Source organism: Orcinus orca, chromosome 6 (genome assembly GCF_937001465.1).
Source record: "Orcinus orca chromosome 6, mOrcOrc1.1, whole genome shotgun sequence".
NCBI classification, from domain to species: Eukaryota; Metazoa; Chordata; class Mammalia; order Artiodactyla; family Delphinidae; genus Orcinus; species Orcinus orca.
In genome coordinates, this window is record NC_064564.1 from 97776075 (window position 1) to 97784203 (window position 8129).

The window sequence follows — 8129 nt, forward strand, 5'->3', positions numbered from 1 at the left end:
ATCGTCATTTTGACAATATTGATTCATCCAATCCAAGAACACAGTATATCTTTCCATCTGTTTGTCTTCAGTTTCTTTCATCAGTGTCTTATAGTTTACAGAGAAAAGTCTTTTGCTTTCTTGCATAGGTTTATTCCTAGGTATTCTATTCTTTTTGATGCTATGGTAAATGGGATTGTTTCCTTAATTTCTCTTTCTGATCTTTGGTTGTTAGTGTATAGCAATGCAACAGATTTCTGTATATTAATTTTGTAACCTACAACTTTACCAAATTCATTGATGAACATTAGTAGTTTTCTGGTGGCATCTTTAGGATTTTCTATGTGTAGTATCATGTCATCTGCAAACAGTGACAGTTTTACTAGTACTTATCTAATTTGGATGACTTTTATTTCTTTTTCTTCTCTGATTGCCGTGGCTAGGACTTCCAAAACTATTTTGAATAACAGGGGCAAGAGTGGACATCCTTGTCTTGATCTTAGAGGAAATGCTTTCAGCTTTTCACTGCTGAGTATGATGTTAGTTGTGGGTTTGTCATATATGGCCTTTATTATGTTGGGGTAAGTTCCCTCTATGCCCACTTTCTGGAGAGCTTTTATCATAAATGGGTGTGGAATTTTGTCAAATGCTTTTTCTGCATCTGTGGAGAGGACCATACGGTTTCTATTCTTCAGTTTGTTAATGTGGTGTATCACACTGATTGATTTGGGGATATTGAAAAATCCTTGCATCCCTGGGATAAATCCCACTCGATCGTGGTGTAACATCCTTTTAATGTATTGTTGGATTCAGTTTGCTAGTATTTTGTTGAGGATTTTTACATCCATGTTCATCAGTGATATTGGCCTGTAATTTTTTTTTTTTTTTATGGTATCTTTGTCTGGTTTTGGTATGGTTATGGTGGCCTCAAACAATGAGTTCAGAAGTGTTTTTTCCTCTGCAATTTTTTTGGAATAACTTCTCTCTAAATGTTAGAATTTGCCTGTGAAGCCATCTGATCCTGGACTTTTGTTTGGGAGTTTTTAAATCACAAATTCAATTTCAGAACTTGTAATTAGTCTGTTCATATTTTCTATTTCTTCCTGGTTCAGTCTTGGAAGATTGTACCTTTCTAAGAATTTGCCCATTTCTTCTAGGTTTTCCATTTTACTGGCATATCATTGCTTGTAGTAGTCTCTTATGGTCCTTTTATTTCTGTTGTGTCAGTTGTAACTTCTCCTTCATTTCTAATTTTATTTATTTAAGCCCTCTCCCTTTTTTTCTTGATGAGTCTGGCTAAAGTTTTATCAATTTTGTTTATCTTTGCAAAGAACCAGCTTTTAGTTTCATTGATCTTTTCTATTGTTTCTTGGTCTCTATGCCATTTATTTCTGCTCTTATCTTTATGATTTCTTTCCTTCTGCTAACTTTGGGTTTTGTTTGTTCTTCTTTCTCTAGTTGTTTTAGGTGAAGGTTAGGTTGTTTGAGATTTTTCTTGCTTCCTGAGGTAAGCTTCTACCACTATAAACTTCCCTCTTAGAACTGCTTTCACTGTGTCCCATAGGTTTTGGATCATCATGTTTTCATTTTCATTTGTCTCTAGGTATTTTTTTATTTCCTCTTTTGATTTCTTTAGTGAACCATTGGTTGTTTCATAACATCTTGTTTAGGCTCCATGTTTTTGTTTTTTGCAGTTTTTTTCTTCTAGTTGATTTCTAATCTCATAGCTTTGTGGTCAGAAAAGATGCTTGATCTGATTTCAATTTTCTTAAATTTACTGAGGCTTACTTTGTCGCCCAGCATGTGATCTATCCTGGAGAATGTTCCATGTGCAGTTGAAAAGAATGTGTATTCTGCTTTCAGATGGAATGTATAAATGTCAATTAAGTCCATCTGGTCTAATTTGTCATTTAAAGTCTGTGTTTCCTTATTGATTTTCTGTCTGGATGATCTTTCCATTGATAATTGGGGTGTTAATGTCCCCCACTATTATTGTGTGACTGTCAATTTCTCCTTTTATGTCTGTTAACATTTGCCTTATATATTGAGGTGCTCCTGTGTTGAGTGCATATATATTTACAATTGTTATATCTTCTTCTCAGATTGATCCCTTGATCATTATGTAGTGTCTTTGTCTCTTGTAACACTCTTCATTTTTTTTTTTGCGGTACGCGGGCCTCTCACTGTTGTGGCCTCTCCCGTTGTGGAACACAGGCTCTGGACGTGCAGGCTCAGCGGCCATGGCTCACGGGCCCAGCTGCTCTGCAGCATGTGGGATCTTCCCGGACCGGGGCACGAACCCGTGTCCCCTGCATCAGCAGGCGGACTCTCAACCATTGCGCCACCAGGGAAGCCCCACACTCTTCATTTTAAAGTCTATTTTTTTGGATATGAGTATTGCTACTCCAGCTTTCTTTTGATTTCCCTTTGCTTGGAATATCTTTTTCCATCTCCTCACTTTCAGTCTGTATGTGTCTCTAGATCTGAAGTGGGTCTCTTGTAGACAACATATTGATATATACTGGTCTTGTTTTTGTATCCATTCAGCCAGTCTATGTATTTTGGTTGGAGCATTTAATCCATTTACATTTAAGGTAATTATCGATATGTATGTTCTTACTGCTATTTTGTTAATTGTTTTGCATTTGTTTTTGTAGGTCTTCTTTCTTCCTTTCCTCTTTTGTTCTTTTGTGATTTGATGACTATTTTTAGTGTTGCGTTTGGATTCTTTTTTCTTTTTCATGTGTATGTCTATTATAGACTTTTTGTTTGCAGTTACCATGAGGTTTTGAAATAGCAGTCTATATATAATACATGATTGTTTTAAGTTGTGGATGTCTTAATTTGAAATGCATTTCAAATATCCTGCACTTGTACTCTCCTCCTCTCATGATTACTGGTTTTGATATCATATTTGTGTGTGGATGATTTCCTACCTTTACTGTATGTTTGCCTTTACTGGTGAGCTTTCCCATTTTGTAATCTCCTTTCTAGTTGTGGCCTTTTCCACTTAGAGAAGTTCCCTTAGCATTTGTTGTGAAGCTGGTTTGGTGGTGCCAAATGCTTTTTGCTTTTGCTTGTCTGTAAAGCTTTTTATTTTCTGTCAAATTTGAATGAGAGCCTTGCAAGGTAGAGTATTCTTGGTTGTAGGTTTTTCCCTTTTATCACTTTAAATATATCATGCCACTCCCTTCTGGCCTGCAGAGTTTCTGCTGAAAAATCAGTTGATATTCTTATGGGGATTCCCTTGTATGTTATTGCTTTTCCTTTGTTGCTTTTAGTATTTCTTTTGTCTTTAATTTTTGTCAGTTTGATTAGTATGTATATTGGCATGTTCCTCCTTGGGTTTATCCTGTATGGGACTCTCTGTGCTTCCTGGACTTGAGTGGAAGTGACTGTTTCCTTTCCTGTGTTAGGGCAGTTTTCAGCTGTTATCTCTTTAAATATTTTCTCAGGCCCTTTCTCTCCCTCTTCTCCTTCTGGGACCCCTATAACGCGAATGTTTGTGTGTCTGACATTGTCCCATAAGTCTCTTAAACTGTTCTCATTCCTTTTCATTCTTTTTTTCTTTATTCTGTTCTGTGATAGTGATTTCCAACACTCTCTTCCAGCTCACTGATTTGTTCTTCTGCCTCAGTTACTCTGCTATTGATTCCTTCTAGTGTATTTTTTATTTCAGTTATTATATTTTCAACTCTGGTGGTTCTTTACATTTTCTAACTCTTTGCTAAAAACTTCTTGCTACTTCTCGCTCTCTGCATCCATTCTTTTCCCAAGTTCTTGGATCATCTTTACAATCATTACTCTGAACTCTTTCTCGGGAAGATTGGCTATCTCCACTTCACTTAGTTGTTCTTCTGGGGTTTTATCTTGTTCTTTCATCTAGAATGTATTCCTTTGCTTTTTTTTTTTTTTTTTTTTTTTTTTTTGTGGTACGTAGGCCTCTCACTGTTGTGGCCTCTTCTGCTGCGGAACACAGGCTCCCGATGTGCAGGCTCAGCGGCCATGGCTCACGGGCCCAGCCGCTCCGCGGCATGTGGGATCTTCCTGGACTGGGGCACGAACCCACGTCCCCTGCATCAGCAGGTGGACTCTCAACCACTGTGCCACCAGGGAAGCCCTCTCTCATTTTGTATAAATTTCTATTTAGATTCTTATGTATGTAGTAGCTTAGTTACATTTCTCAACCTTGGAGAAGTGGCCCTCCATAGGGGATGTCCTATGTGTCCCAGCAGTACAATCCCCTCTGGTCACCCAAGGGGCAGGGACCAGTTGGTCCCAGGGTAGGTTCTGACCTGTTTGCAGACTCAGTTCTGCAGGCTACTGGATAGTAGTTTCCTTGCTTCTGGTGCCTGCCCACTGATGGGTAGATCTGGGTTTTGACCCTCTGGTGGGCAGGGCTGTGTCAAGGGGCATGTCTAGAGGTGGCTGTGGGCTCAGGAAGTCTTTAGGCAGCCTGTCTGCTGATGGCTGGGGCTGTATTCCTGCCCAGTTGGTTGTTTGGCCTGAGGCGTCCCAGCACTGGAGTTTACAGGCTGTTAGGTGGGGCCAAGTCTCGGTGCCAAGGACCCAAAATGTGCCTCCAGCCAGAGTTCACATAGGTCCCTAGTATGTCTGCCACCAGCCTTTATGACCCCAGGGAAGCCACAGCTGCCCCCTGCCTCCCCAGGAGACCCTCCAAGACCAGCAAGTAGGTCTGGCCCAGGCTCATATGGAAGCACTGCTTTTGCCCCGGGACCCAGTGTGTGCGAGACTCCGTGTGCACCCTCCAAGAGTGGAATCTCTGTTTCCCCCAGTCCTGTGGAGCTCCTGCAATTAAGCCCCACTGGCCTTCAAAGTCAAATGCTCTAGGGGCTCCTTCTCCTGCTGCCAGACTCCTAGGCTGGGGAGCCTGGCATGGGACTCAGAGCTCTCACTTCTGTGGGAGAACTTCTGTGATATAATTATTCTCCAGTTCATGGGTTGCCCACCCAGGTGGTAAGGGATTTGATTATATTGCAAGTGCGCCCCTCCTACTGTCTCATGGTTTCTTCATGTCTTCGGATGTAGAATATCTTTTATGGGTACATTCCAGTCTTTTTTTTTTTTTAAGATGTTGGGGGTAGTTTATTAATTAACTAATTTTTGGCTGTGTTGGGTCTTCGTTTCTGTGCGAGGGCTTTCTCTAGTTGTGGCAAGCGGGGGCCACTCTTCATTGTGGTGTGTGGGCCTCTCACTATCATGGCCTCTCTTGTTGCGGAGCACAGGCTCCAGACGCGCAGGCTCAGTAGTTGTGGCTCACGGGCCTAGCTGCTCTGCGGCATGTGGGATCCTCCCAGACCAGGGCTCGAACGCGTGTCCCCTGAATTAGCAGACAGATTCTCAACCACTGCGCCACCACGGAAGCCCCGATTCCAGTCCTTTTAATCAATGGTTGTCCAGCAGTTGTGATTTGGGTGTGCCCGTGACAGGAGGTGAGCGCAAGGTCCTCCTATTCCTCCATCTTGTCTCCTGGAAGCTCCCCCCACCCATTCTTTCTTGACTACACAAAGAATTCCTTTTCAGGAATCCTTTTTCCCACAAAATTGATCTCTATTTCTGTATGATTTCCATTTGCATGCTAGCAAACCCACTGTCTTATACAGAAAATGTCTATTATCTCTCAGCTCTACTTTAGAGAAAATTTTGCATGAGTTTTACAGACCCTGCTTCCCCGTCTTTACAATTAATTTTTTTTAACTTGTAGTAATGCATGAGTACATTCTTGTTATGAAAAATCCAAACATTTATGGATAAAACTAAAACTCATCAATCTCTACCTACCCTCCTCTCCAGAAGTCACTGCTCTGGTTAGAAATGTTTCCTTCAAGATCTTCTCATGTTAATTTACACGCAGATTTACCTACGGAGGTATCTAGCATGTCTTGTGTTTTACACAAATAAAATTGTACTGTTCTGTATTGTTCACATTCTGTAACTTTTTTCACTCAGTGACTTTGAAATTTTCCTATTTCACTATTAATAACTCGTTATTCTTGTTGATGAAAAATTAATCAATTTAAGAAAAATTAGAAAATTTTATTCCAGCTAAATTTGAGGATTATAACCTGGGAAGAGCATCTCAGAAAGCTCTGAGAACTCTTCCACCTGTTACAAGTTAAGACAGTTTATGTATGTTTTTTGAGACAGAGGGCTGTACATTAAATGGTGCATTAATGACAGTTTACATAATCCAGATTTAAGTGCCATTGTGGTAGGTCATGTGACCCTTTACAAGATCAAGAAGAAATATTATCTTTTAAGAAGTTGTCTTATTGATGCTAGGTGAATGTTGCTGTTTACGGTTGAGCAGGTATTCCTGCTGATGGGGGAGGTTTGGTCAATGCATCATGTGGATACACAATGCACAGTGAGGAGAGAGGGGAGGCCAAAGGGCAGAGAAGAACTTTTATGTTTAGATTTTTCTTGTCTTGCCATAAATATGAATTTTATTTCAAATTCTGTATTACCTAGAAAGGATTTATCATATTGGATTCAACTATTTCTCTATTGATGGGGATCCAATTTCGTGCTGCTATAAACAATGCTGCAACAATCATCCTTGGACATTTTTCTTTCCAAATGATACTTTGTTTAGGATGGATATGAAAAGTGTGATTTCTGGGTCATTTCTGATCACTGACTCTTCAGTTCTCACCAACCTGGCTTCCATCCCTATCCTTCCATAAGAATTTTGTCACAATCACTCTCCATTTTGTTTTCCTGTCATCTTTCTTAGTCTCAAAACAGCATTTGATAGTTGACACACCTTCCTTTTTGAAATGTTTTTTTCTGCTTTTGGGATAAAACCCTCTTGCTTTTCCTCCTTCCCCTCTGGCTTCCATTATGTCTCTTTTGTTGGTTCCCGCTCTACTTGGTCTCTAAACGTTGGGAGCTCATCAAGCTGTCTCGAGCCCTCTTTACTCTGGATTCTCTTCCTGGGTGATCTCACACATTTAAGAGCTATCTACATTACATCTTTCAAATTCCTATTCCAGTCCAGGCTAGCACCCAACAGCCTGCATAACATCATCTTAAATGTACACCACCAAAGCATGTCTTAACATGTCCCAAGAGAACCTGCCCCCTCCCCACCAATTCCTTAGCTTACTCATTACATGGCACCCCAACCACCCATTTGCTCAAGTCAAAAACCTGGTACTTACTCTAGAATCCTACTCCTAGACGTCCCTCGGATTGTCTTTCCTAAATGTTGAGTCCATACTCACTTTGTTCCCTCTCTCCCACCATCAACCAATCACAGGCATCATCATCTCTGGCCTAGGTAAATGCCAAAGCTTAAATGATTTTCTAGTTCTTTGCCTCCTTCTCCAACCCATTTTCAATACAGCTGCCAAAATAAACTCAATATCCAAGCATGTTACTTCAGGCTTACCTTTCAATGTCTTTCTTCCCTTTGCACCTAGAACAAGCCTTGGATGACTGGGTGCTGCCACCGTCTGCCTCTATTTCATGCATCTCTGCTGGGTCTATAATGTACCAAGTTCTCTGACTCAGGGTCTTGCTGCATGCTGTTCTCTCTGCTGGGAAGTAGAGTGCCTGGCTCTTTGCTGGCCAGTCTTTTTTCACCATCAGGTCTCAGCTTAGTCTCCTGTCAGAACCATTCCAACCCAAGCAGGTCCCCCTATTAGTCTCAATTACTGTGCCCATTTGTTTTGGCCTCATAGTGTATTCCACAGTCTGTTATTCATTAGTTTGCCTCCCTTTCTAGAATGTAAGCTCTATGAGAAGGGTGTCCTATTCACAGCTATATCCCTAGCCTAGCACAGTGCCTGGCACATAATAAGCATTCAATTAATATTTTGAACGTTCATCTAAGTTCAGTATCCTGATTTTCAGATGAGGAAAGAAACCCAGCTAAGGGCCCATCATTTTACCTAGTTATTACATTGTTACACTGAGCAGCAGTGTAATAGTTGAGCATGCACTCAGGCTCCAGACTCACTTGGTTTGAATCTCGTATCCTCCACTGACTAGTGTGATGCTGGGGATATTACTTAACCTTTTTGCCTGTTTCCTCACTGGGAAGTGGGGATTACAGTGCCTACTTCATAGGATTGTTGCAAAGATTAAATTAATAGAAGGATGGTGAGGAGCATATGATTTAATTC

At 40.8% G+C, this 8129-nt stretch overlaps 1 protein-coding gene across 1 annotated transcript in view; it reads right to left on the reverse strand.

Moving 5' to 3' along the window:
* Positions 1-8129, reverse strand: part of LOC101275752 (thioredoxin domain-containing protein 8) — a 709525-nt gene that overhangs the window by 613888 nt on the left and 87508 nt on the right. The gene's annotated exons all lie outside the window — the stretch shown is intronic.